General features: G+C 37.3%; 1 pseudogene across 1 annotated transcript in view; it reads left to right on the top strand.

Annotated features, from left to right (window-relative positions):
* The window catches only part of LOC144369067 (endophilin-A1-like), a 49,569-nt pseudogene that overhangs the window by 2,640 nt on the left and 19,161 nt on the right, over positions 1–27,768 (top strand). Inside the window, exon 2 of the transcript XR_013428511.1 lies at positions 10,466–10,538. The product of XR_013428511.1 is annotated as an endophilin-A1-like (transcript). The remainder of the gene's footprint in view (positions 1–10,465; positions 10,539–27,768) is intronic.

Raw genomic sequence — 27,768 nt, 5'->3', positions numbered from 1 at the left:
TGCCATTATGACAGATTAGGCAGGGATTTAGAAGTTTGAAACTAAGTACCAAGTGTTGGAAGTTGGTCTTGATTTCAGCATCTTGCAGGACTAAAGCAAATAAGTCACATAGCTCACTGACTATGTGAAGACAAAATTTTTGTTTCTTCAGTGAGTCTAAAAAGAAAAGCAAATCTGAAGAATAGAGTTTATCAACAAGCAATTCATTAGACCTTTTTGGAGACTTATTTTGCTATGAAACCTATGTGAGTCTTACAAGCTAATTAAAATAAAAGGGAATCTTACAAGTATTTTATTTAGGCAAGTACAGGTGTCCCTAGAGGATGAAGATGAAATGTAGGATTCATTTCTCTTATTAAGGAAGTTGGGGCCTAATCCCACATGATCGATTATATAAAGTTTCTGAAGGTTTTATTTTTAAAATCCAGAGTTCCTGCAACAAAATAAATCTCTAATTATTTAAAGGACCTACTAATGATTTTGCATTTAGGGTTTTATCTAAGTAAATTCAGAGATTTAGATTTCAGTTCAGTGTCGAAATTATTTTACTTCATCTTATTTCATGCATCCTTTGTCTCATCTGTGACTCTTTCAAATTTTGGACTCTACCCATAATTGATTTACTTAAGCTATAAGATTTGCACTAATTGAAAAGTACTTGCTTTGGATTTAGAATCTCAAATCTTTTCTTTCCGGTTAATTTGTATATTATAATATTTTAGCTCAATGTTCCCAGGTCTTCAGAAGAATTGTCTACCCTCAATTGGTTTTCTGATCATCAAACAGTTGAGGTAGAGAGCCCTTTGTTCAGCTGTATTCTCAGATGTGCAATTAGACAACAAAACGAAATAAATTAGAGGTCTGCATTAGGCATCGCTGCTACTGGGAGAGAGAGGTAGATATTCCTGGAGGTTGCTTCTTTAATTGCTGCCCCACGCTTTCCTGCTAAGGTGCAGTCAGATCCCCTCATATCTCCCAGCCTTCCAGCCTAACCCTCCCTGAGCTAATTTGGGGGAGCCTGTGGCTATGTTGCTCTGCAGGAACCCTTTCCATAATGATCTGTCTCCTCCTCTTAAGTACCTTGAATGAAATTGGTTCTGTTTTAGGCTTAAATGTTATCTGTTGCTTACAAGCTTCATTAAACACAGGCAAAATTCATTACTATGGTACAGACACTGGGTGGGTTTGTTCCTTGAAAAGCTATAGATTTTTTAAAAATGAAACTTCTAGAATTTGAGGGCTCTCTGATTCCTTCTCAGATTTTATTAGTTACTGTAATGATTCTGTGTTTTTTTGTTGTGTTATTATGTTTATTAATTCACTTGGAAAATCTGTAAATGATAATGTGTCAGGCATTATACTGGGTACCAAGTACAGAGATAAATGAGGCTCAGTTACTGCTTGAAAGAGGCTGCCAATTTGGAGGGGAAAAAAAAGACACATAAATTTGTAGCAAATAGGACATAGTTCTTAGTGCCATGGGGAAAACCTCTGTAGATCTAGGATAGATGCCTAACTCGATTGGATAGATCAGTGGAAGCTTCCTAGAGGAGAGACTACTTGAATTTTTCTCTTGTCTCTGAAAGTATGGATAATGCAGAATTCCTAGCCAAGGGATTTATTGTTATTTATTGTTATTTTTTTGTAATGGAAATTCTCTATGTTTTAACTAGAAGAGGTTCTATGGTTAGAAACATGTTTCTAGGCCCTTTGGTAAACAGAATTCTTCTTAAGGGGCAGCCTCAAGTTGTAATAAAAGCAGGATGTTGAGAAAGAACAAGAAGACTGTCCTTGCAAGTGAGAGTGAGAAGGTGATGATTGCTGGTAGAGTGGGATGAGGGGAAAGGCTGATAGGACAGTGTCTTTGAGTTGGAGAGGGGTTGAACCCCAAGTGGGAAAACTGGGATTAATGGGTAGAAACCATGGGTAGACAGATTCTGGCTCAATATAGAAAGAACTTTTGGCTATCAGAGGTGTTAAAAAAAAAAAAAGACCCAGAAACTACTGAATTCCCTATCACGCCCACATTGAAACAGGCTAAACCCATAGTTCCTAGCTGTATTGTGAAGAATGCTAGTCATCTCTTGAGTTTCATAGCAAGTAATGCATTACTAACAAGATCTCTTTTTAATGATGTCACTCTTACTTAGATTCCAGAGATGTCTCTCGAATGGGAGCAAAGGAATAAAAGTGCAGCCAACATGTTTAGAGTAGCACACATCTCTGAGTGGGCAAATGGGTGCCCACCATGCCAATTGTGTATCCTTCATGGAGTGTGGTGACAAAGATGTGGCTCATGGGACTGAGATACTCAACTGCTTGTATAAAGCTGTGAGAGGGATGGGAGTCCCACAGATGATGATCTTCAATGGCATCTTTCTGCCTGGCCTAAAATTTCATGAAGACAAGCTTCCTTTTGACTATGTGTTTATAGTATATTTCCAGACTATTTGTATTAAAGGCAGTGCTCAAGTAGATTAGCAAAATAATGGTAAGAATGATAATGGTCAATGATAGAATAATCTCAACCTAATACTTTCTTTTCTTTTTTTTCACCATCCTTCTAGTAACCACACCTTTGCTAATATTATATTTTGAAAACACTACCAAACTTTCTGAATACATGGGGTATCTTCCTTTAAGCAAGGAAGTTGGGGGACAGGCACAACTACTTCTTGCGTTGTAGGAAATGATTAAAAGCCTCACTGTTGGATCAGCCTGGATCTTCCTGCCAACCTTTCCCAGGTGCTGTTTTATTCATGTCTCTGTGACCTGCTTATTCAATTATTCTCATTCCATGGTTCTCAAGTAAGTGTGTATACATTCCTAATAGTTGCATTTTCTTAACTTTGGTGATAGAAAACTTAAGAATTTGAAAATATTTTAATGTTCCATGTGACATTTTAACTTCTTTCATGTAACCACCATTCATTACCCCATATCCAAGTGGGCGCTTAAATTACCTATTTATTATCAATTGCCAAACCCACAAACTACCTGTGCTCCATTTAAGACGTCTAACATTCTCTTAAACTCTGATTTGCTTCCCTGTGGCAGCATCTGTCATAACAGATGAAGGTATAGAAGTCCAAGCCAAAGGAATGAGCAATCTATTCAATGAAATAATATGAGAAAACTTCCCAGACTTGAAGAATGAGACAGAATCCCAAATCCTAGAAGCCTACAGGACGCCGAATGTGCAAAATCATAAGAGATCCACACCTAGATGCCCAATGTACAGAATAAGGAGAGAATTTTAAAAGCTACAAGAGAAAGGAAACAGATTACATTTAGGGGTAAACCAATCAGGATAACAGCTGATCTTTCAACACAGACTCTGAAAGCTAGAAGATCCTGGAATAACATATTTCAAACACTGAAAGAAAATGGGTTCCAACCAAGAATCGTGTATCCAGCAAAATTAAGCTTCAGGATGGAAGATGAAATTAAAACCTTCCACGATAAACAAAAGTTAAAAGAATTTGCAGCTAGAAAACCATCTGTTCAAAACATCCTCGGCAAAACATTACAGGAAAAGGAAATGGAAAATAACAATGAAAACCAACAGTGGGAGGTAGGACAGTAAAGGGGGGAAAAATAATCAAAGAGAAAAACAAACCATGTTTAGTAACATAAATAAACAAATATGGCTGGAAGAACAACCCATATCTCAATAATAACCCTAAATGTTAATGGCTTAAACTCACCAATTAAGAGACACAGGCTAGTAGAATGGATCACAAAACAAGACCCAACAATATTCTGCCTACAGGAGACGCATTTGATAGGAAAAGACATACACAGACTGAAGGTGAAAGGTTGGGAAAAGTCATATCACTTATATGGACTTCGGAAACAAGCAGTAGTATCATATCAAATAAAATAGATTTCAAGCCAAAGTTAATCAAAAGGGATAAAGAGGGACACTACATACTGCTCAAGGGAACCATACACCAACAAGACATAACAATCATAAATATATATGCCCCAAACAATGGTGCAGCTATTTTCATCAAGCAAACTCTTCTCAAGTTCAAGAGTCTAATAGACCACCATACAATAATCATAGGAGACTTCAACACACCTCTCTCACCACTGGACATATCTTCCAAACAAAAGTTGAATAAGGAAACTATAGAACTCAATAACACAATTAATAACCTAGACTTAATTGACATATATAGAATATACCACCCAACATCAAGCAGTTACACTTTTTTCTCAGCAGCACATGGATCCTTCTCAAAAACAGATCATATATTATGTCACATGGCAACTCTTAGACAATATAAAGGAGTAGAGATAATACCATGCATCTTATCTGATCATAATGGAATGAAACTGAAAATCAATGATAAAAGAAGGAAGGAAAAATCATGCATCACTTGGAAAATGAACAATAGGTTACTGAATGATCAATGGGTTATAGAAGACATCAAGGAGGAAATTTAAAAATTCTTAGAGATAAATGAAAACACAGACACAACATATCGGAATCTATGGGACACATTGAAAGCAGTTCTAAGGAAAATTCATTGCTTGGAGTTCATTCCTTAAAAAAAGAAAAAACCAACAAATAAATGATCTCATACTTCATCTCAAAATCCTAGAAAAAGAAGAGCAAAACAACAGCAAAAGAAGTAGAAGGCAAAAAATAATTAAAATCAGAGCTGAAATTAATGAAATTGAAACAAAAGAAACAGTTGAAAAAATTGACAAAACTAAAAGTTAGTTCTTTGAAAAAATAAATAAAATCAACAGACCCTTAGCCATGCTAACGAAGAGAAGAAGAGAGAGAACTCAAATTACTAGCATACAGGATGAAAAAAGGCAATATCACAACAGACACTTCAGAAATACAGAAAATAATTAGAAATTATTTTGAATCCTTATAATCCAATAAAATAGAAGACAGTGAAGACATCGATAAATTTCTTAAGTCATATGATCTGCCCAGATTGAGTCAGGAGGATATAGACAACCTAAACAGACCAATATCAATTGAGGAAATAGAAGAAACCTTCAAAAGACTGCCAACTAAGAAAAGCCCAGGACCGGATGGGTATACAGCAGAGTTTTACAAAACCTTTAGAATTATGAGCAATATAGTAGTCTTATTTTAATTTCTTTTTCCATTTAAAAAATGTAAGACTAAATAGTGACCAGCCTCATCTGATTCATTGACTACAGTTTGCCAAACTCTGACTTAGCATGAAGACAAAACTATTATAGTAAGTAAAGAAAGTTGACAGCTATTTTTGTCCCTCTCTGAAGTTGTAAATTATAAGACTGGATAGTAGAGAAAGGACCTCCTAACTCTAAAATATTCGAAGTTGCTAAAATCTTGGCATTGAGAAAATTGAAGGAAAATACCCAGAATGTATGCCCATGATTTTACCTTTAGGAAAAAACCTTATTTCACTCAAAGGTTTTTATTTCCTAAAAGCATGCCTATATTTACAGATATTTATGTTTTCACCTCCTTTAAAGAGCCTTACCCTACCATCCTCCTTACTAGTCCCAGGCAAGAATAGTTAGCTCAGGAGCTCACAAAAATGGAAGTTGCTGTAATTTAGGATGATCAAAGCTTATTTTTAAGTAATTGGAAAATTGGGGAATTGAAGAAATAAAGAACTATATGTCATAATTTCAAAGTTACACTGTGTTTTTCTTAAGTGAAAATAAACTCTTGCTTATAATAAATGATGTAAGGGTACATCTTCTTCATGTTCATTTTATCAGTTCTGATAATAAGAGAATATGTTCTTGCCAGTTAAGGTATAGCTTTCCTAGCCAGTACCTTGCAAGGCACGTTTAGGATTGTGATCCATGGCTTGTCTGTGGCCAATACAGTATAACCTAGCAAAAATCCTGAACGTTATTATTGAGGACAGAGATGGAGAGAGATGAGAAGTTAGTCAGCCTCCTCCTGGCAGATGACTCTGGAATAGCAAATGGTCATGAGACAATTCAGCTCTAGTACTCTTTCTTAGAAACCTAATCCATGACCTTGAGTTTGCTTCCCATAATAACACTAGCTATGTGACCCTAGGGAGCTCCTTCCCTTTTCTAGGCCTTAAGACTCTCACTTTTGAAAAATCAAGGCTTTGGACTAATTGTGCTTCTGGTCTCTTCTTCTTATGGTTATTAACTTAATCGAGTGATTATCTGTCAGAGTACATAAAGATCAAGGGCCCATGAATGGATTTGCTAAAAGCTGTTCCCTGTTGGTGTATGTTGTGAAAAGAAAATACACAAATAATTCTACTGGATAAAGTTTTTTTCCCCAAAGATGGACTTACAAAGAAGCCCATTTTATGCTCAGATCAACAGTGCTTGGATAGAGCTGGTTCTGTATGATGCCTGGATTAGGTAACCAGAGAGGTTGAAGGAGTCAGCCTCAGTGGACAACAGGACCTGTAATGGTCCTGGGAGACTTTGGTCAAGTCATCAGTAACACTGGAATACTTTCTATTCCCAAGTCTTTTAAAGGTTGAATCCACTCTAGGTACCCAAAATGGTACTCTAATATTGATATCTCCAAGATCCCTGTGCCTCTGGGACTACTGGCTTTAACCAAGTGAATGGCCTCTCTGTAGAGAGCCTTAGTAGTTAAGCTCTATATTTACAAAGCTTGGTAGGGCTAGGGGTTCCCCCACTTGAATGACAACTACATTTCACAGCCTTCCTTGCTGAATCTCCTGTGGACAATGTGAGGTGTGTGCTGTTGGCACCAGCTTCTGCAGAGGCACCTTTGGAACTGAGAATTTGTGGCTCAGCAGCTCAGCATGGGAGAGTCCTCCTTCTGTAGGGCTCAGGGTGGAATAATTTTTGTGATTGGAGCTTTATAGAATTTGAGGACGTTCAAAATGAAACAGAAGATGGGATGACAGCTGCTTTCCTCCTGACCTTTTTGGTTGACTGCTGTCAGGTTCTTTGTCCATGTGAGGGAGGGTACAAACTCCTTCTCAACTCTGACTTGGTATCTCTCCTCAGGCTGGGGCCTTCCCCTGCTGCCTGTCCTCTAAGGAAGATATAGGGTAGTGTTTAGGAACACAGTCTCTGAAGCAGGTGTCCTAGGCTCTATTTCCTCATCCATGTAACAATATTTAAATCCCTTAGACTGGTTTTTGACAAATAGAAAACATCTTGTGATAGTAATGGTTATTATTATTATTAAGGACAGAGAAGGAAGAAAGTTAGAAATAATTGGTCTTCTAGCAGCAGAAGACATCAGGGTCATCTGACAGTTCCAGTCTTCTGGCACTCCTTCTTAGAAATCTTGATTTTTGGAACTGTTTTCCTTCCTATCATAGCCAGAGGATTTCTGGATATATCCAACATCTTCTTCCTTAATGCCTGATATATAGTTAGCAGGTGATCTGCATTTGTCTTCCTACCACTCATGTTCTCTGAAGCTTCTGCATGTTTGTTCTGCATATACCCTTTGGATTCATTGTCCTGACCCTAAACCATTCCATGACTTGAGGACATAGATACTGACGTTTTACTAATACTACCAGGACCTCCATGTGTGGTAGCAGAAGGCATGCAGTGCATAACTCCAAGGGCTACTGTTCTTTTTAGAACTAATCTCCGAACTATATGTTCCATCCCAAAACTTCTTAAAAATTTGAGTCAATCACTCAGAATAGCCAAAGAAATCCATAGCAAGAAAAGTAAAGCAAGAGGTATCACAACACCAGACCTTAAATTTTACTGCAGATTGTTCAGGTCCTTGGCCCATTTGTTGATTGGGTGGGAGGGAATGGGAGGGAGAAGGGGAATTGCATGGAAGATGGAAGGAGACCCTCATCGTTATACAAAATACATGTATGATGATGTGAGAGGAAAAAAAAAGAAATGTGTCACATTAGATTGGGTAGAAAAAAGTGATGGGAGGGGAGGGGTGGGGAAGGGGTGTTAAGAAGGGCAGCAGAATAAAATAAACACTAGTATTGCTGTATGCATATATGTGTCTGTATAACCAAAGTGATTCTGCAACCTGTACACTCTGAAAAATGAGAAATTATACCCCATTTGATTCAAATGTACGATATGTCAAGATCATTGTACTGTCACGTGCAACTAATAAAAAATAAATAAACAAATAAAAAATAAAAATACACGGTAGACTAGTAGAGTGCAACTGAGATGGACCTTAAGTCCTTCTTGTCAATGAATATTCACAATTATCTGTAAAGCCTAATAAGTTATTTTCCCTTTTTTCTACTATATATCTGTATGATGCTGGATTTCCTTGATATATTTCAGCACAAACCAGTACATTGCAACAGACTGAATGTGGAAGCTGCTAGAAGATTCCAGCTGACTCCCATTAAGGAAGACATTTAAAAGATTTGTAAAACTGCCACTTTTTTATTCACAATATCTTTTCTGAAAATATAGATTTTTTTAAAAAAAGTGTTACTTATGCTTACATTCACTGTCTATATTATTGTTATTTCAAAATAAATTAACAAAAAAAATTCAAAGAAAGTAGAGATTATCATGCTAGTGAAATAAGCCAATCGCCCCAAAACAGAGGCTGAATATTCTCTCTGATATGTGGATGATAACTCACAATAGGGGTGGGAGTTAGGGAATAATTGAAATACTTTGGATTAGACAAAGGGGAATTAAGAGAAGAGAGAGGGAATGGGAATAGGAAAGATAGTAGAATGAGTCAGACATTACTTTCCTATATGCATATGTGATTACATGACCTATGTACTTCTACACGTACAAACAGAAGAAAGAGAAATTATATTCCATGTATGTATAATATTTCAAAGTACATTCTATTGTCATGTATAACTAATGAGAATAAATTTTAAAGAAGTTGAGTCAATCAAAAGGACTTGGTACAAGACTCATTTGCAAGCCGGTAAATCTGAAATAGTATGCTTTTAAAGATAGTTTTATACCATAATTCCTTGACAAAAGAAATTTATTTCCTCTGTTTATCCCTGTAACAGTGCATACAAAGAGTTATGTTACTGTCATGGAATGGGAGATTATTAAGCATTGAAAACTGAACTGCAAGATGAAATCTTTTAATAGGTAGATTATGGAATACAAGGAGGTTTACACCATGCAAGTCTGATTTTATATGTGTATACAATAAACTATGGAAGCTTTTTAGATTTGAGGGAGGAGCCCTTGATCTCCAATAAACAGATGAAAAAATTTTCATGCACTTGATATCCAAATTTCACTATTAAAATTGCCTCCTATGCCTGTACGTATGCCATATAGTACATGCATGTACCTGGAACACATGGATGCATTTATTTCCATCAGTCATTTTCCCTATAGTGTGAATGAATGTACCATACATGTTGACAAGAAAGGATTTGGTGGAGCAAGGTGGAGGGGATCTGGTTGCATTGAGTAGTTTCCATCATCTCTTCCCATTGGAAGACGGGCCTGACAGGGAGGGCTTAGTGAACAGCAAGTGCTGACCACGCAGAATTTTTTTGAGATAGACTCTAACATCACAGTTTTTATTTAGAGTTTACCTTATGTTCAAGGATTGGTCAAATATGTTAACTGAAGATTTTTGTATCCTTAGCATGTTCTCAGAAGTTAAATACAATCTTTCCTTCTCACACTTGAGTAAGCAGAGTTGATACTGCATTCTTTTCTCTTTTTCTGTCATTTATTTATTTATTTAGTTGGTAGCCACAGTTGAAACCAGGGACACTTAACCATAGAGCCATATACCAGGCTTTTTAATTTTAATTTTTTATTTTATTTTTTTTTTTTTTTTTTTTTTTTTTTTTTATTTTTTTTTTTTTTTTTTTTTTATTGATTGTTCAAAACATTACAGAGCTCAAGACATATCATCTTTCATACATTTGACTCAATTGGGTTTTGTACTTCCCAAATACATAATACAGACTCACTTCTGTTACATACTCACATTTTTACATAATGGCTTATTAGTGACTGTTGTATTCTGCTACCTTTCTAATTTTTTATTTTAAAACAGGGTCTTGTTAAGTTGCTTAGGGCCTCACTAAATTGCTAAGGCTGACTTTGAACTTGTGATCCTCCTGCCTCAGCCTCCCAATCCCCTAGGATTACAGGCAGGCCCCATCACACCTGGCACATTATTTTTTCTTTTGAGCAGTGAAATCTGCCACCATACGTGGCTCTTCATAGACATCCATTAAATGCCTCTGGAAAAAAAGTATGATTCACTGTCTCGATCTTATTTTTGCCAGAAGATAATGAAGCATATTTTGAAACAAATTTTAGGCAATTACTAGCTTCCTCCTTGAATAAATATGTTTTTCAGATCTTGATAGACAGTCATTATTCCTTTTAGCATTTCCCCACAGTCCCTCACCTTCTACTGCTGGACTTGATATTACTCTATTATCCCAATAGTGGTTTTCTATAGACTTAACAAAAACACTAATGATTTCTGTCATTCAGGATGTGTATTTTCTCGTTTCAGAAAGTGGATGTCACCAGCAGGGCTGTGATGGAAATAATGACTAAAACAATTGAATACCTTCAACCTAATCCAGGTAAGGGATTGTCTTACCTGTATTTAGCATGCCTCCCAATTAATCTTTAGCTTCTCTTTGATAGACATTTTCAGTTTGGTGGGCTTCTTCATCAGTCTGCTTTTCTGGAGGTTCAGTGACATCACATATAGCACTTCAACTGGGGGAGGGTGACATTTTTTATTTTTATTTTTATTTTTTAGAGAGAGAGAGAGAGAGAGAGAGAGAGAGAATTTTTTAATATTTATTTTTTAGTTTTTGGCAGACACAACATCTTTGTTTGTATGTGGTGCTGAGGATTGAACCCAGGGCCGCGCACATGACAGGCGAGCGCACTACCGCTTGAGCCACATTCCCAGCCCAGGAGGGTGATTTTTTAAAGCTCACTTTGCAGTAACCAGAGGATCTGTGATATTTTATCCAACCATGGTGTATTTAACAAATGGTGTGCATGGACAGCTTGATTGACATATAATGTCATGTCTCATGCTCTTATCACTTGACCTTTAATTTGCAAGAAATGGTAAGGAATAAAATGTATGTATTTTTAAAATAAGATATAATCCCAGAAGATGTGAAAAAAGTCGGAAGGTGAATACTTTGGTGAAATACAAAGGGTTTTTGTTCTTCTGGCATCAGAGGGTTGTCTTTGATTCTGATTCTTCTAACCTTAGAGGAAAGAATTGTAATAGAAATAATGCAGCTATACTTTGAAAAGAGAACCAGATAGAACTGGCTCTTTAAATAGGCTTAATGTGTAGCAAAGTAGAACAACCTATATCATAAGCCTCCTCATTATACTTTCTCTATATCTGTTCCTGACCACAGGGTGTAAAACTCAAAGCAGGGCTAAATATATGGATATTTGGAAGCATTTGTTTTTGAGACTAGTTTCTTTGGGAGTTTTAGGTTGGACTGCCATGTCCCTGGTGGTTCTTGGAAAGATAGTGCAGGAGACTGTCTCAGCCCTGGTGGGTCTGGATACAGAGCCTAAGTGGGCAAGAAACAAGGAAAGTGGAGTGTTTGAGATCAAATGACGTCGCAGTGCTCCTAGTAGGGCTACTCTCTCCTGCCACCACCCCCCACCAGCCCCCTTGTTGCAGCTTTCAATCACATTTTGTTTACCTATGGCAGCACAGCTGCTATTTTGAAGATGAACAAACTATGTGGGAATAACATTCTGTTTTCTTTTTTTTTCTTAAAACATGCTAGAGATGAGATAATGTGAGGGTGGAAAATATAGAAAAAAATATGGGAAAGGATGGGAACCAGGAATTTAATTGATAGCAGACCAAAGAAATTTTCAAATGGTTATTGGCAAGTTACATAAAAAATAACAAAATACAAGCCCCTAATTTTTACCCAAAGCCTTCTTCATAACCTTTTTATTCCACAGAAATACAAAGATACCTTAGCTGTATGCTTAGGCCATAATATTTAGACAACAGTAATTGGTCAGATTTTGAAAAGAGAACTACTTATCCTGGTTCACCCCAGGAAATAATTGTTTTGGGCAAGAAACTTTTCTCTTTATTTTTGCATAGGATATTAAAGTACCCTATGATTTCCTGAGATTCACACATGAATTATGCTAGTAATTCACAGTTTGGGGCTAAATATAGGGGACAGGGAGAGAAATATGTTTATTGAGCAATAATGCATTTTCAGCACAGTGCTAGTTACAGTCACTGTCTCATCTTTTAAAGTGAACATTTTCTTAATATAAAAATTAAATATAACTGAACAATTTATAGTGTAAAGAATGGACTAAAAATTCACTGTGTTAACAAATCCTCTTTGGGAACCTGTCTTTTTCCTGAGTGTAATAGAATTATACTGTGTCATGGGTAGGTGTAGGGAGTTGAATAGTATGTTCTCCTGCAAACACCCCTACCCCATTCAGGTCTACTCAGAACTTCAGAAAGTGACCTAATTTGGAAATAGTATCTTTGAAAATATAATTAGTTAAGAATCTTTATATGAACTTCCTCTGAATTTACAGTGGACCCTAAATCTAAGAACTGGTGCCTTTGTAAGAGAAGGAGAGAGAGGACACACAGACACTCAGAAGACAACTATGGGAGGAATGAGAGCAGAGGTGGGAGTTGTGACACCTTGGCATAAGCCACAGAATGTCAGGAGCCACCACAGGTGGGAAGAGGCAAGGAAGGATTTCTCCCACAGAGCATCTGCAAGAAACCAACCTTGCTGATACTTTAGTTTCAGATTTCCTGACCTGTGAGAGAATAAAGTCTGTTGTCTAAGCCATCCAGATTGTAGTAATATGAAATAGCAGCCTGATAAAGCAAATGCTATGGACAGCTTCATTCTATGCACAGAAATATCAAGGGACAGAGAAATTAAGAAACTGTTGCAGTCACATATCCAAGAAGGGAGGAAGCTGGGCCTCTTAAGTCCACATGATTTCTGTTAACGCCCTCCTGCCCCTTAGAAGAATGAGTTCCATTTCATTTATATTTAAAGGGTTCTTTACTTTCCGAGTAGATATACTGAAAATTCAGAAGGAAAACATTGTGAGATTGAGGCTTATTTTTTATTTTGATTAAAAATGGTTAAAGGAGGATGTAATTGAGGGAGATATGTATTTTTAGAAATGAACATGCTAATTAATTGCCAATATATGGTTTTATGTCTCTTTGAGAATTGAATGGTTATCTACTGTCCAGAAGAACAATTAAGACCATCACCAAACAGTCTCAGTTTGGTTTCAGAAAAGCATTTATGGGAAAGTGACATATACAAATAAATAAGTGTCACTCCTAAACATTCAGAAGCAAATGAAATTTCATATAGTCATTCCTCAGAATTTGAACAATCTGTGTTTAATGGTTTATGAGATAGAAATAAAGTTTATCCATGTTTGGGGTTTAGATTCTCCTTGAATTCTTGCCTTGGGAGCAGACACAGCATAGAACTCCTGGAAGGTACACTGGTTATTCAGAACCCAGGTGTCCTTTTGGAGCTGGCACAGGAGTCTGGCCAACATTTGGAGGCACTCAGTCTTTGGGTACAGTAGAACATAAATAATATTCCAGATTCATGCCTTGTTCTAAGTATTTTAACTGCCTTGCTCTTAGGGACCAGAGCTGGGTCAGTAAGTCTGGATAGCTGGATTCTGGTTCTGAATAAGCAAGACCGGACTTGGTTCAGGACTGGAGCTGATGCCAAGTGACAAATTGACATGGGTAGCCAGTACAAGCAGTAGAAATTAATGCTTTGAGGGTACTTTGAGAGTGCCCTGAAATAGAGGTACTCTCAAAGGTGCTTTCTGGGTTTCAGATCTTGTGGTTGTGGAGCTTACACAACTTTTATGTTCTCAAAACTTAAGTTCTGTTGAAATGATGACCAAGGAGGTGCTGATTAATTTTTAGGAATTCATGGATATGCTCTGTGAAAGTCCCACATTTGTACTTGCCCACCTCAACAGTGACATTTTAAAAAGGCAAATCTGATCATATGACTATCTTTCATAAAACCCTCAATGGCTTTTCGTGCTTTTAGGATTAAGTTTCAAATTTTCACCATGGCTTAAAGGGTCCTGCCTTCCTCCTCATCAGCCCTTTCCCTTCCACCTTGCTAAGCTAACAGCTCTTTCAGGTCCAGGTATACAAGGCATGCAGAAGCCTTCCTTTGCCGTGTCATTGTTCTGTTCCTCTTGTAAGTTCAGCTGCTTTTCAGCAGTGGCACATGTCATCCTTTTTGAAATTATGTAACATGTTTGTTTGTTTTTTCCCTCTCTGTGAGGTCAATATCATGCCTGTCTGATTCACCGCTATATCCCAAGCCCCCAGTCCAGTTCAGGCAGCCAGCAAGCTCATGGCTATTTGAATAAATGAATTAGGAAGCACAGTTAACAGTCAGTAGCTAATACAATACAACTGCTCTACAAAGGAGAGGAGGTAAAAGCTTTTCTCTTCCCAAACCATTGGAACCACACATACAACAGGCATTTATCACATGCATATTCTTCTAATGGGCCAATTCTAGATGTTTCTGGGTTAAAATAAGACCCATATCAGGTCCATCTCTCTGGTACTTGACAGTGTAACAGTGTAGTTGACACACACACTCTGAGGTGGGTGGAACACGGGGGGGGCTTCACAGCTAATTCCTTGTGGAAATTCCAGCTGATTGATGAGGCAAGGAAAAGTGGGACACAGGCACTCAATAGGCCAGCAGTTCTTCCCTGTGAAGCAGAGCTTTCAAGGGTGTGAAACAGATCTGTAAGGTCTTCCAGCTGGGTCTGTGACATTCAGACAGGAGTAGCATAACCAGTGCCAATTTCTAAGCTGACTGGATAAGGTATTTTTAGAAAATATTTTTAAAATTTATTTTTGACTGATGCATAGAAATAAAATTTATCCATGTTCGGGGGCACCATGTAATGTTTCTATATATGTATACATTGCATAGTGTTTCATACTTATCTCTTCAAACATTGGCCATTTCTTTATGGCAACAATATTCAAAATCCTCTAGTTTTATGAACTATACAATACTACTTGTTATGTGTAGCCATCCCACTGTGCAGTAGCACTCCAGAACGTCTTACTCCTGTCTCATTGTAGCTTTGCACCCATTGATCCACCGCTCCCCATCCATACTCCACCTGACTGTACCCTTCTTCTGGTAACCACCATTCTATTCTCAACTTCTGTGAGGTCAACTTTTGCAGATTGTACATATGAGTGAGACCATGTGGATCTCCAGTTCCATTCATGTTGTTGCAAATGTCAGGACTTTATTCATTTTATGACTGAGTAGTTCCATTGTGTATCTGTACCACATTTTTTTTATTCATCCATCCCTTGATAGATACTTATTTAGTTGTTCCCATCTCCTGGCTCTTGTGAGTAGTGCTGCAGTGAGCGTGGGAGTGCCAGTGTCTCTCTGACAGGGACTGATTTCATTTCCCTTGAGTATATAGCTATAGTATAATGGGATTGCTGGGTGATAGGGTACTTCTGTTTTTAATTTTTTGAGACTTTGAGAAACCTCTATACTGGTTCACATAATGGTTGTACCAGTTAACTTTATCTTCACCAGTGTGCAAGAGCCCCCTTTGTAGATAAGAAGTAATTTGAACATGAAAAGTACTAGTACAAATTCTTGCTCTAAGAGAAAATATCATTGCATAAAATATAAATCAGTTTTTTATTTAAGTGTTCTGATGCCTTGTGGGGAAGAAAAAGGCACTAAATAGGCATTGTCAGTTTATATAATGCAGACCACGTATGTAATTACAAATTTTCTAAGAGCTACATCAAGAGAGTTAAATGAAAGGTGAAATTAATGACATTTTATTTAACCAAACATGTAAAATACTGATATAGACAATTATAAAGGCATTTTACATTCTTTTTTTTTCCTGTCATACTAAGTCTTTGAAATTCAGTGTGTATTTTATACTTCCTGCACATCTCAGTTTGGACTAGCCACATTTTAAGTGCTCCAAAGCTCTGTGTGGATAGTGGTTTCTGTAACAGATAGCGTAGTGTCAGAGAATTCTATATTCAACCAGTTTAAAATTTGAAATATACACTACATAGTTTCATAAATGTTTAATGTGTACGTAGTTAATAAATGTTTAATGTTTGCCACCTTGGTTTATGCATTAATATATTTTATTTTCAATAGAAAAATGAAGTGTTTAGGATCAAGCTGAAGACCATTAAGTTATTGTACTTTAAACATCCGAAAATTCATTTCATGGTAATGTTGTGGAGATTCTCCCTCAAACAGAATCACAGATTGGAGTATGAATCCTTTCCTGCTGTAGCATACTTTGTTAAGGTAGAGACTTTTTCACTTAACACTGAGAAATTATTCTGACCCTAATGTCATAAACCAATACAGATTTCTAGGCTGCTGAGAAAAAATGTAGTTTGAACATAAAAATATTATGGGTAGTAGAGATTTTCTCTACATAAATTCTAGTCCCTTAAATGCCTTAGAGGTCTTTTTCCAGTGTATCCAAGATTCAGGTATTAAATTTGGGTCATTAGATTTCTATTCAGTATTTTTAAATAATAATTTCAAATCTCATTTGTGGAATGTTGCCTTTGGGGGAAAAAAGTTAGCTGCATTAGATCTAAAACATCTCATTAGTCCCTGGAAAGATATTACATCAAAATTACACTTCTTTCCCACAGGCTGTCCTTTTAATCATCTTCTTCCAAACATGAATAAATATAATGATTATAAGATATTTTGGTGTTGGCGGAACTGAAAGGTAATGCACAGATCACCTGGCTTTTGTTTACTGAATCTTTGTTCCCACAGCACTGTATTTTCTTTATTTCCTGGATGACAGGCCTGACATTTTCATCCAGTGTCTTTAAGAGCTCTTAGGATTGTACTTGACACGTAGTTTGCCCTCGGTATGTCTGCCACATAGGTGTCTGATGAATCTGCAGCATTCACCCCTCATTTGAAGAATGAGGAATGTACTGTCTGGTAGCCAGTACCTTTTACCTTTCCAAATCCTGACACTGAAAAATTCCAAATGAATAAAGGACTGGTTACAAAAGCAATTGTGAGGAAAATGTTAAACTTCAAAGGAATAGGGTCTCACAAGGATAACATATTAAAGAGGAAAATGTAAGTAAAGCAATAGGCAGTATAATCCATATACTGTATGTATTGAAAAGGCTGGCATGGTTTCCTATTTTTACTACATCTTTGGGAAAAATATGGAAAGTTAGTAGGTTCCTAATATACTTGAGACTTTAAGTAATTCATAATTTTAAGTCGGCTGGAACTGATGGTGGATTAATGATACTCATTCCCTATGTCTCTAAAGAATACTAAAGCCAGACATTATTTAAAATAGGGTTGCTATTGTCATCATTATTACACTGGTGCTGGGATTGAGCCCAGGCCTCAGGAATGCTCAGCATGTGCCCAGCGCTGCGCCACAGCTGAGGAGCCCTGCACCTTCTGCCTCTCCAGGCTCCTTCTCCCTCCTGTTCACCCTGGTTTCTTCATTGCCTCAAGCTCTTTCCTGGACCAGGAATTTGTGGTAGCAGTTCCCGCTTCCTGGAGTGCCCCACATGCTCCTTTTTGACCTCTGTCATCTTACTCATCCTTCCTCAGTTCAAATTATCCTCTCCACTGAGAGGCATCTGCTGCGCTTTCATTCTGCACAGCCCCTGCAGCTTTGCCTCCTCACCACACATTTCTATCACATAAGCCCCTTCCACACATCTCTCAAGTGATTTCACATAGAGTAAAACTGAAAGCACTTACTGTTGGTGACAGGGCCTTGGTGGTCCCACCTTGTTTTCTGCATTTCAAACAATCTTCATCATGCTCCCTCTTCGCCACCTTTGCCAGGTTTCTCAAATGCAGGCACATTCTCACTTATGTGGGCCTCGTCAGTCCTTTGGCCTGAGTCCTCCCTCTCCATGTCTTCTCAGACTCTAGACTCATGTCTCTGCTCAAATGTTACCTTGCATGGCTTTCTTGTACAACTCTTTTAAAATATCAATCCTTTCACTCCCTAAGCCCTTTTCTTGTTTTATTTTTCTTTGTAGCACTTATCTTTAGTACATTTACTGTGTGTTTCATTGTTAAAATACTGCAAGTGGTATAGAATCCTGAGAGTAGGATTGTTGTTGATACACTGAAAGGATCCTGATTTTTTTTCATAACTGTACTTGGAATGTTTACTTTGTATGTCATTTTATTTGTTCAATATACTACCATATTCCTTTACTCTCCTAGCCATTTCCATACATTCAAGATGTAAATCATATCTTGTCACTCTTGCTTACAACTCTCAAGTGTTTTCTACCGAAGGAAGAATAGACTGAGAATTGACACCCAATCTTGTACCTGTCTCAGGTATACTCTTGCACAGGGTTAGGGCTAGGGTTAGCTCTCAAGATAGCTTCTGCTTCTCATCACTCAACCTGCAGTCAGATGCCTTCTCCTGGTGTGGTCCTTTCCTGGACATCCTATTTAAAATAACCTGTTTCTACTTCTTTCATTATTTATCCCTTTTGTTATTTTCTATCACAATTGAATTTATACTCCAGCTTATCTTTTTGTTTATTGTCTGTCCATCACCCCCATTTCCCATCCAGAATATAATCTCCACAAAGGTAGGAACTTGTCTGTCTTGTTTGTTAAAAAGATATATCCCTCATATATACACAATGCCCTCCATAAATATTTTGTGAATGAACCTCTCTTTATGTCATAACTCAACAAAGGACTATGTCTGTTTTGCTTATTTTATATACTGTTTCTAGCACAGTCCTTAGTGTTTAGCAATTAGATAATTTGATGAATAGCTGATTCAGATCACATTAAGTCTATTTAAACTCCACCCTGTAGGAGCCGCAAACCTTTCTGGTAAAATCTTGGTCTGCAGGCTTCTGCAGGCCAGAATCAGCTTTTAGTTTGTCTTTATAATATCTCCTTCATGTCACAATTGATATGTTTCACAAGTAATTGCTTTGGGAAAATGCATATGTGCACACTATCATGGGTGAGATTATTGGATCGAAGCTAGTGACAAAACATTTGTTTTTGTAGACCTAGATAATAGTTGTTCTTGTTTGAAATGAAAAAACTAAAGCTTCAAAATAGATTAATTTTCCCAAAATCATTCAATAGAAAAACCAGAATTCTTAGATATAGTTGTCTTTAAATTTCGTTTTGTTTTCACTGTCTTTTTTTTAAGAGAGAGTGAGAGAGGAGAAGAGAAAAAATTTTAATATTTATTTTTCAGTGGACACAACATCTTTATTTTTATTTTTATGTGATGCTGAGGATCAAACCCAGCGCCCCGTGCATGCCAGGCATGCGCATTACCGCTTGAGCCACATCTCCAGCCCTTCACTGTCTTTTATGTTGCAAAATATGAAGATAACTTCAGTCTTGGTACGTGGCAGATACACTCTTAGGTTGACCCCTAATACCTCACACCCATGTAACCCATATCCTTTGAGTGGATGGAGCCTGTGATTTGCTTTTAACCCTAAGTATGGCAGAAGTCAAGGGACCAACCATTCATCACTCCCTTGATTAGCTAACATTATATGACAGAGTAGATGGGCTGTTTCTTCCATGATTATCTTCCATTGTGAGTCTGTTTTAGCCCACTAGAGCGAGAGAGATTCTCCTTTACTGACCTAGAAGAAGCAACCACCATATTATGACTGCCTAAGGAGAGAGAACCAACTGAGGTGGTCCCTTGAACCACAAGATGGCCACTACCTGGCAGCAAATAAGAAGCTAGGGACCTGTCACACAGACACAAGGAAGCATATTCAGGCAACAAGTTGAAGGAGCCCAGACGCAGCTTCTAACCCACTCAGGCTTTCAGATGACAGCCTGGCTGACACCTTATTTGCCCTACTGTGAGAGCTTAAGCAGAAGACTTCCAATTTATAGAAACTGAGATAAACTGTTGTTTGAAGCTAAACCAATACAGTGTGGCTATAGTGCATTTGTTTCCCGAGCAGAGCATGGGAAACCGAGTTGTTTTCCATGTGAGGCATATCTGCTCCTGTTAATTTTGGCTCACTGGATACAATGCAGTGAAGTAGGAGATAGATTGGGAGTGCTTATCATTGTCTCTTCAGCTCAGGAGGAAGTCTCCTGAACATGTTAAGGAGTGGCTGGGTAATCCATTCCATGTTGAAACTAAAGTTATCTTCTTGTTTTGAACTATGATAGTAAACAACACTTCTCATAGTGCCTGTCACTTTGTAGGAACTCAAGAAATGTTACTCTCCTACCCTTCCCAGAGACCTTCAGCTCTACCTGAGAGCGTCTCAGATGTGTCCTTAGCCATTTCTCAGGCAAGACGTCTAGGGAAAAGTCCTCTGTGCACCCTTTCCCATGACAATGTCATAAGTCCTTACTCTAAAAACTTGAAGAATCAAAGGCTCATCATGTTAGTATACTGATGCTTGTGTATTTTTCAAATTACACAAACTTTTTTGTGCTCCTGGGGTGCCGTTGTCTGTTCTCCCAGGGCTTGCTGTGAGATCTGCGCTGGCACCTTGTAATACCCTGTCCTGAGATGGGAGATATTTGCTGTCCAATGTCATGAGTTTTTACAGCTGCTGACTACCACAGCACAGTGTCTTAAAAATACCTCCCTGCTGCTTCCCCCTCAGGGGCATAAAAGAACTCTATCACCTCAAAGAGAGCCCTTACGTAAATGCCATTATTTGGGTTGCAAGCATAATGATCCAGTGCTGGAGTTACCTGTTTGTGAAAGACAACAGCAGATCTTCCTCTTCCCTTTCCTCAATCCCTTAAAATACTTAATTTCAAACACAACTGAATTACCACCTAAATTTTGTGGGTTCTTTAGTAATTGTTAGTGTGCAAGATAGAGAATTACATTGCTCACAGTGCCTGGAGCATCAGAAGGCCACATTTCAGACTTACAGATGTTCTGAGGTTTTATTCAGGAAAATTAGGCTGTTATACACAATCATCACATTGCCAGCATGAAAAGATGCCGAGCTCCTTGCTACATACATTTTACTGCAAATACTAAACCCACAATTTAATGTAGCATGATTTTGGGATTTATACTCACTCTAATATTATGTTCTCTATTACACTTTACAAATTTACAATAATTGAGAATTAATTTTTAAATTTTTTATTGTAGTAAAATACATAAAATTTATTGTCTTAACCATTTTAAGTGAACAATTCAGTGATAAGAAATACATTCATAATGCCATACAATCATATCACCAACCATATCCTTATCCAAGCTCTTTTCATGTGTAAAAGTGAAATACTATTGTCATTAAATAATATCTCCCTGTTTCCTCCTTTGTCCCAGACCCTAGCACCTGCCATTCCATTTTCTGTCACCAATTTTGACTACTCTAAATATTCAAGTGAAATCATACAGTACTTGTCCTTTTGTGACCAGCTCATTTCACTTGGCACAATATACTTATGGTTTATTCATATCATAGCATATGTCAGATTTCCCTTCCTTTTCTCTTCCTTTCAAAGGCTGAATAATATTCCATCAGATATTTGTACATGCTGCGTTTTGTGTATCTGCTCATCTTTTAGATGAACACTTGGATTTCTTCCCGTCTTAGCTGTTGTGAACAATGCGGCTGTGAACACATGCACAAGTATCTCTTGAGACCTTGCTTTCCATTCTTTTAGATATATACCAAGAAACAGAATTGCTGGATCATGGCAACTTTATTTTAATGTTTTGAGGAGCATGGCATTGTTTGGCATGGTGGTCCTACCATCTCCTGTCTTAACAGTGTGTAAGGACTGTAGTTACTCTGTATCCTTATGGACACTTTTTCTCTATTTTTGGCAGTAATCATTCAAATGGAGTGTAAGATGGTATGTCACTGAGGTTTGACTAGCAGTATCCCGATGATGTTGAGCAGTTTTTAATATGCTTATTGGCCATTTTAAAGTTTTCTTTGGAAAAATGGCTGTTCAAGTCCTTGACCCATTTTTAAATTGGGTTGTTGGGTTTTTATTGAATTTTAGGAAACATCTGTATATTCTTAATATTAATCCCTATCAGATAATATTTCCAAATGTTATCTCCATTTCCTTGGGTTATTGTTTTAGTGTTTGTAATGGGTTCTGACGCACAAAATTTAAAAAATTTTCATGAAATCCAGTTTTTTTCTTTCTTGTGCCTTTGGTATCATATCCAATAAATCATTGTCAAGTCTAATGTTATAAAGCTTTTGCTATGTTTTTTTCCCTAAAGGTTTTATAATTTTAGGTGTTGCATTTGGGTTTTTGATCCATTTGGATTTAATTTGTTAGTACCTACCTTGCTTAAATACGTCATCTCATTCACAATCACAACATTTTTTCTCCTTTGTTGCTCTTTTTTTAAATTTCTCTTTTACTTTTTATATATATATGACAGTGGAATGCATTACAATTCTTATTACACATATACAGCACAATTTTTCATATCTCCGGTTGTATACACAGTATATTCACACCAATTCATGTCTTCATTCCTGTTCTTTGGATAATAATGATCCTCACATTCCACCATCATTAATAACCCCTTGCCCCCTCCCTTTCCCTCTCACCCTTCTGCCTTATCTAGAGTTCCTCTATTCCTCCCATTCTCCCTCTCCCTATCTCACTATGAATCAGCCTCCTTATATCAAAGAAAACATTCGGCATTTGTTTTTTGGGGGATTGTCTAACTTCAGTTAGCATTATCTTCTCTAACTCTATCCATTTACCTGCAAATGCCATGATTTTATTCTCTTTTATTGATGAGTAATATTACATTGTGTATATATGCCACAATTTTTTAATCCATTCATCTATTGAAGGGCATCTAGGTTGGTTACACAGTTTAGCTATTGTAAATTGTGTTGTGTCCCTGTAGTATGCTGTTTTTAAGTCCTTTGTATATAGACTGAGGAGAGGGATAGCTCGGTCAAATGGTGGTTCCATTCCCAATTTTCCAAGAAATCTCCATACTGCTTTCCATAATGGCTTCACCAATTTGTAATCCTACCAGCAATGAATGAGTGTACCTTTTTTCCCACATCCTCACCAACACTTATTGTTGTTTGTCTTCATAATAGCTGCCATTCTGACTAGAGATCATCATAACATTTGAACCTAGTCCTATATTATTTCCTTGATATAATGTATACTTACATTATTTAGCAGAAAATGATTATAGATTGTGTCACTGGAGAAAGCAGTTCTAATTTAATTTTAATCTTCAAAAGGAGGCTCTATTTCAAAATTTATATGTCACTTTTGGTCCTCTACATTTTAACAATGCTTGTTCACAATGCTATTTGTCTTTAGGAATTAATTATCTCTAATGAAATCTGACAGTTTCTAGAAGGAAGAATAAGCTACCTTATTGTTTTCTTTGACATATCCACTGGGGCTTTAAAAAAATTCTTTCTTTTGCTCAGACCTGTACAAAGAAACTATATCATTAGAAAATGGTCTGGCTGTGGTATACATTGATGTGGGGAAAAAAATTAAAGACAGATTTAAAAAAATAGTTCATTGGAGTTTTAAAGTGATAACTGTTTCACTCTAGGTAACGGTTTTATAAAGGATTGTGGTTTTGGGGTTTTGAAATTTTACATTTAAATTCTGTGCATCGAGATAGATACATCTATTCATTTGCAAATAATGTAGTCCACTTGTCCCGGAAGATTTTCATGGAAAGAATCAGAAATTTGGGGATCTGAAAGGCACTGTAATGTGTGGGGTAAGCTAGTCTTGTGTTGAGTGAAGAAACAGAGGTCTGAGGTTAGGCAGGTCACCAAAGGTCTGAGGTTAGGCAGGTCACCAGAGGTCATAAAGGTTTCAGAAAGACCTCCAACCTCTTAATGCATGCCCACTTCCTGAATGATCATACTTCCTCACCTCTGTATTTTAAAACATTTAATGCATGTAAGTAGAGCTAAAGCTTTGCATTCTGCTACTGCTCCTTCCTAATTTGACCTAGTTTAGAGAAGGTCTAATAAAGCAGTGAGAGCCAGTGCAGCATTCTGGGAAGACCTAACTATGATTCAAGGTCTGGCTCTGAGGCTTTGTTACTGCATTTCCTTGGGCAATGACATTATTTTTATGTGCTTCATTTTCCTTTCCTGTAAAAGGGAGAAACAAAACTTGTTGTGTCATTGCTAGGATTAAAGAGATGATGTGGGAACTACAGAGAGTAGATACTTCTGAATTGATAGCTGTAAATGAAATGTGGTCATGATCTTCAGTTTCTCCAAGATATTTGGGGGGATTTTTCCAAGTTTTTAGACCATATGGTAGCATTTATGAATATTAGAATAAAATCATTCAGCATTTTTCCTGCTAAGGAACTCTGCTCTTGGAGCAATGAAGCTTGGCTTCATTTCTGTAATGTAAATAAAGGTGACAAAAGAATTAAGTCCCTTTAAGCAATAAAAGGCTCCACAAAACTTGTTCCAGGTCTCTGGTGCTTCTGTGGTAAGTGCTAAATCCATCAGGTTTCCTCACAGACCACGAAGATGTGACTCAGTACTGTGGCCACCTGCTCTGCCTGAATGTGTCTGCTGTGTTCATCAACATGAGCCAAAGGTGGGGGTGGATTTTTTTCTCCCTGTTGTGATGCACAGATATCCTTTCAATATATTTTCTTCTTTGAAATTTCACAGTTGAAGAGGGAAGAAAACCGTACTTGAGAGCATAACAGCAGTATAAAGTAGGTTGTATTTTTTTCTTAAATTTATAAATGGTCTCTCTCCAAACATTTGTCATAATCATTTGTGGTGGGAAGGAAGATGGGGTGCAGAAGGGCAGACTCACCCTCTTCCCTGCTCCTTCAAGCATTAGCACTCATTTGCACAACCCCGTCCCCTCCCCCCTCCACACTCCACCCTGGCCTTGGATTTGTGCTGGACTTCTCTATTCAGTCTTCTTATTCCATGGAGACTGCTGGTACAGAACTTCCATCCATTATAAACTTTGATTTTGAATTATTTGTAAATGAAACTTAAAATCAAAAAGGTGTCATTAGAACCCCCTATTTTTTCCTTAGGAATAGGAGCAATTTAACTCTGGCATTATTGCCCTTGGGACCAAACCCCCTTAGAAAACATCATTTGTGCTTGGTCCTCTGAGGCTTTTTTTAAAAAAGCAAATATCAATGTGTTTCCAACAAATTATATAAAACTTCAACACTGACTTATTTATGAGTGTGCTGTACCCTATTTTAGAGACACAATAGATAGAACCACTAGCAAGAAGTACCTGTTCAGAGATAATGAGGAACATGGTATTCAACAAAGAACATCTCAATAGTGTATGTATATGAGTGTTATGTTATTTTTGATACTTCTTTCATGTGTTTGAACTATTTCATTTTTTAAGCAAATAGTATAGCCAGCACAGATGAGAATTGGAGAACATTAAAATTCTCCTCTAGCTGGAAGGTTAATCACTGCTCAGTGCTTTAATGGTGCTAATAGTTTAACAATCTCTCTAGAAGAAAAACTTTAGTTTGTGGCAGTTGCCAGTATCTGTGTTGCAAAGTCTCCTATGGCCATTTTTAAATTGCCAACAAGGTATCACTAAAGGTAGACATGGAAAAACACACTGTCATTTGTCTCTCTAAAGCACTGCTGGATGAATCCAGAAATACCATAGCCACAGAAAAGTAGTCCCCACAGGGAAGTAGGCAGCAGATGCCCAGAGAATACCTTGAGATTGAGGCAAGGAGACCTTCAGAGCAGGGAGGATGTTAGGGACTTGTCTCTTTTGTATCTGTGAAAACCTTAGATCACACATTCATTCATTGATCACATTCTTGTGTTTTCTTATGGAAATAAAGCTTCCATAAAAAATTTATTATCCAAGAAATAAATAAATCACTTAGAAATCAATATATTTTTTTTATTTTTATAAGGCTTCTTTCAAAGTTAATTTTTTTAGTGGCTGAATCCAAGAATAGCAACCCCAGATGGAATCTTTAAGAGATAGAACTTTAGAAATCCATGTGAAGTGAAAATTATAATAAATGGTTTTATCATAAATGTAGCAATTCAGCAAGTTCATAAAAATTACTTTTATATCAAGTTTGCTAAAATAATCATATAAAGACAGTATAGTAGCTTGAATAGTATTCCTCCTAAATTCATGTCCCAGAACCTCAGACTGTAACCTTTGTTCCCTTGTGTTGTCATAGATGGCTGGCTTAAACAATAGAAAAAAAATGTTTTCTCATAGTCTTGAGGCTGAGCAGTCCAAGTTGAAAGTGTGGCCATTTGTTTTTTGATGGGGGCTTTCCTCCTGGCCTGCAGCACATTCACCTTCTCACCAAGCTCCCATGTAGCCTTCTTACAAGTCTTCTTATAAGGAATCTCTTCATAGTTTTCTCATACGTTTTACAAGGAATAAATCCTAAAATCTACTTTATACGTAATTTTCTATATTCTTTTTATTTGAAACACAGAAATTAAAGTTGGTGCATGTTGCTGTTTAAGAACTCATGTGTTTTGATCCTGTTTCTAGAGTTCGTCTTTCTCCTTTGTGTTTACTGAACAAACTCCGTTCTTTAAAATATCCAGAATAGAGTACACATAACTGAATTATAATAGCTATTAGATGAGGATCTCAACCTTATGGCTTCATTTAATCTTAGTTAACTTCTAAAACTCCTGTTTCCAAATACATGAATTTTGAGGGAACACAATCCAACCCTTAGCAGCCTTCTTACCGTTTTTACATTAGTCACTTACCAGCTTCATTCTATTGTCCCAGATTGAGCTCTCTTGTCCCTCTCCTCAGTGTTACACCACAGGCAACATCAGATGTTTACACCTAAAGCCATGTTTATTCTGCTGTGTAAACTTTCCTCTTGTCAATGGAAATCTTGGGGTACCACATCTGTTCATCTCAGTATCCTCATTGTTCACCTAATTCCATACCACACTGACTTTGTTGTGATGGTTGTAACTTGTTTTAATGAGTATTTCTGTTAAGTGCCAAGCTCAGCCAGGACAGACATCATTTCTGGTCTTCACATTAAGGAAGCTTTGACTTTTTCCACTTGGGGATAAATAAAGTCTTCAGATTTTCAATTATTTGCCAAATTTACCTTAAGGCAGTGTTCTAAGCCATGGGCATACATTAGCAAATGAAACAAAGCCCCTTCCCCAGTGGAGTGAGGTTGATACAGAATAAAAATTTAGTGTTAGGTGGTTCTCAGTACAATGAAGAAAAGTGAAGAGTAAGGAAAATAGAAAGTAACAGTCTAGGAAGATGGTATTCTTGGTGTGTTCAGGAAGTAGTAAAGAGCTATAGCAGGAGGGGATGTCCATGGGGTCGGAGCCCATAGGACTTCAGAATCATTGTTAGGACTGGGCCTTCTACCCTGAATGACCTGAGAACACATTAAAAGGTTTGGGGAAGAGTGACACCTGAATGACATGAGAATACATTAAAGGGTTTGTGGAAGAGTGACATGATTTACACTGAATGGGAGCACCCTGACTCTCATATGGAGGATAAGTTCTAGGGGGCAAGAATAGAAGCAGGGGACATATGTTAATGATCAAGGCTGAAGATGACATGGCTTGGACCAGTGTTAGCAGAGCAGTACACAGATCAAAAGTATGTTACTCAGTTGCATAGTATAAACTGATGATCTGTGCAAAGGCAACCAGCTCAGGCTGAATACTCAGGATCCCAGAAGCTCTTCCTGATGCCAGCTTCCCGGCTTCCAACACCAGAC

This window comes from Ictidomys tridecemlineatus, chromosome 12 (assembly GCF_052094955.1).
Source record: "Ictidomys tridecemlineatus isolate mIctTri1 chromosome 12, mIctTri1.hap1, whole genome shotgun sequence".
In the NCBI taxonomy this organism is placed as follows: domain Eukaryota; kingdom Metazoa; phylum Chordata; class Mammalia; order Rodentia; family Sciuridae; genus Ictidomys; species Ictidomys tridecemlineatus.
Note: the sequence above shows the minus strand (reverse complement) of the source record. Positions and strands in the feature narration are given on the sequence as shown.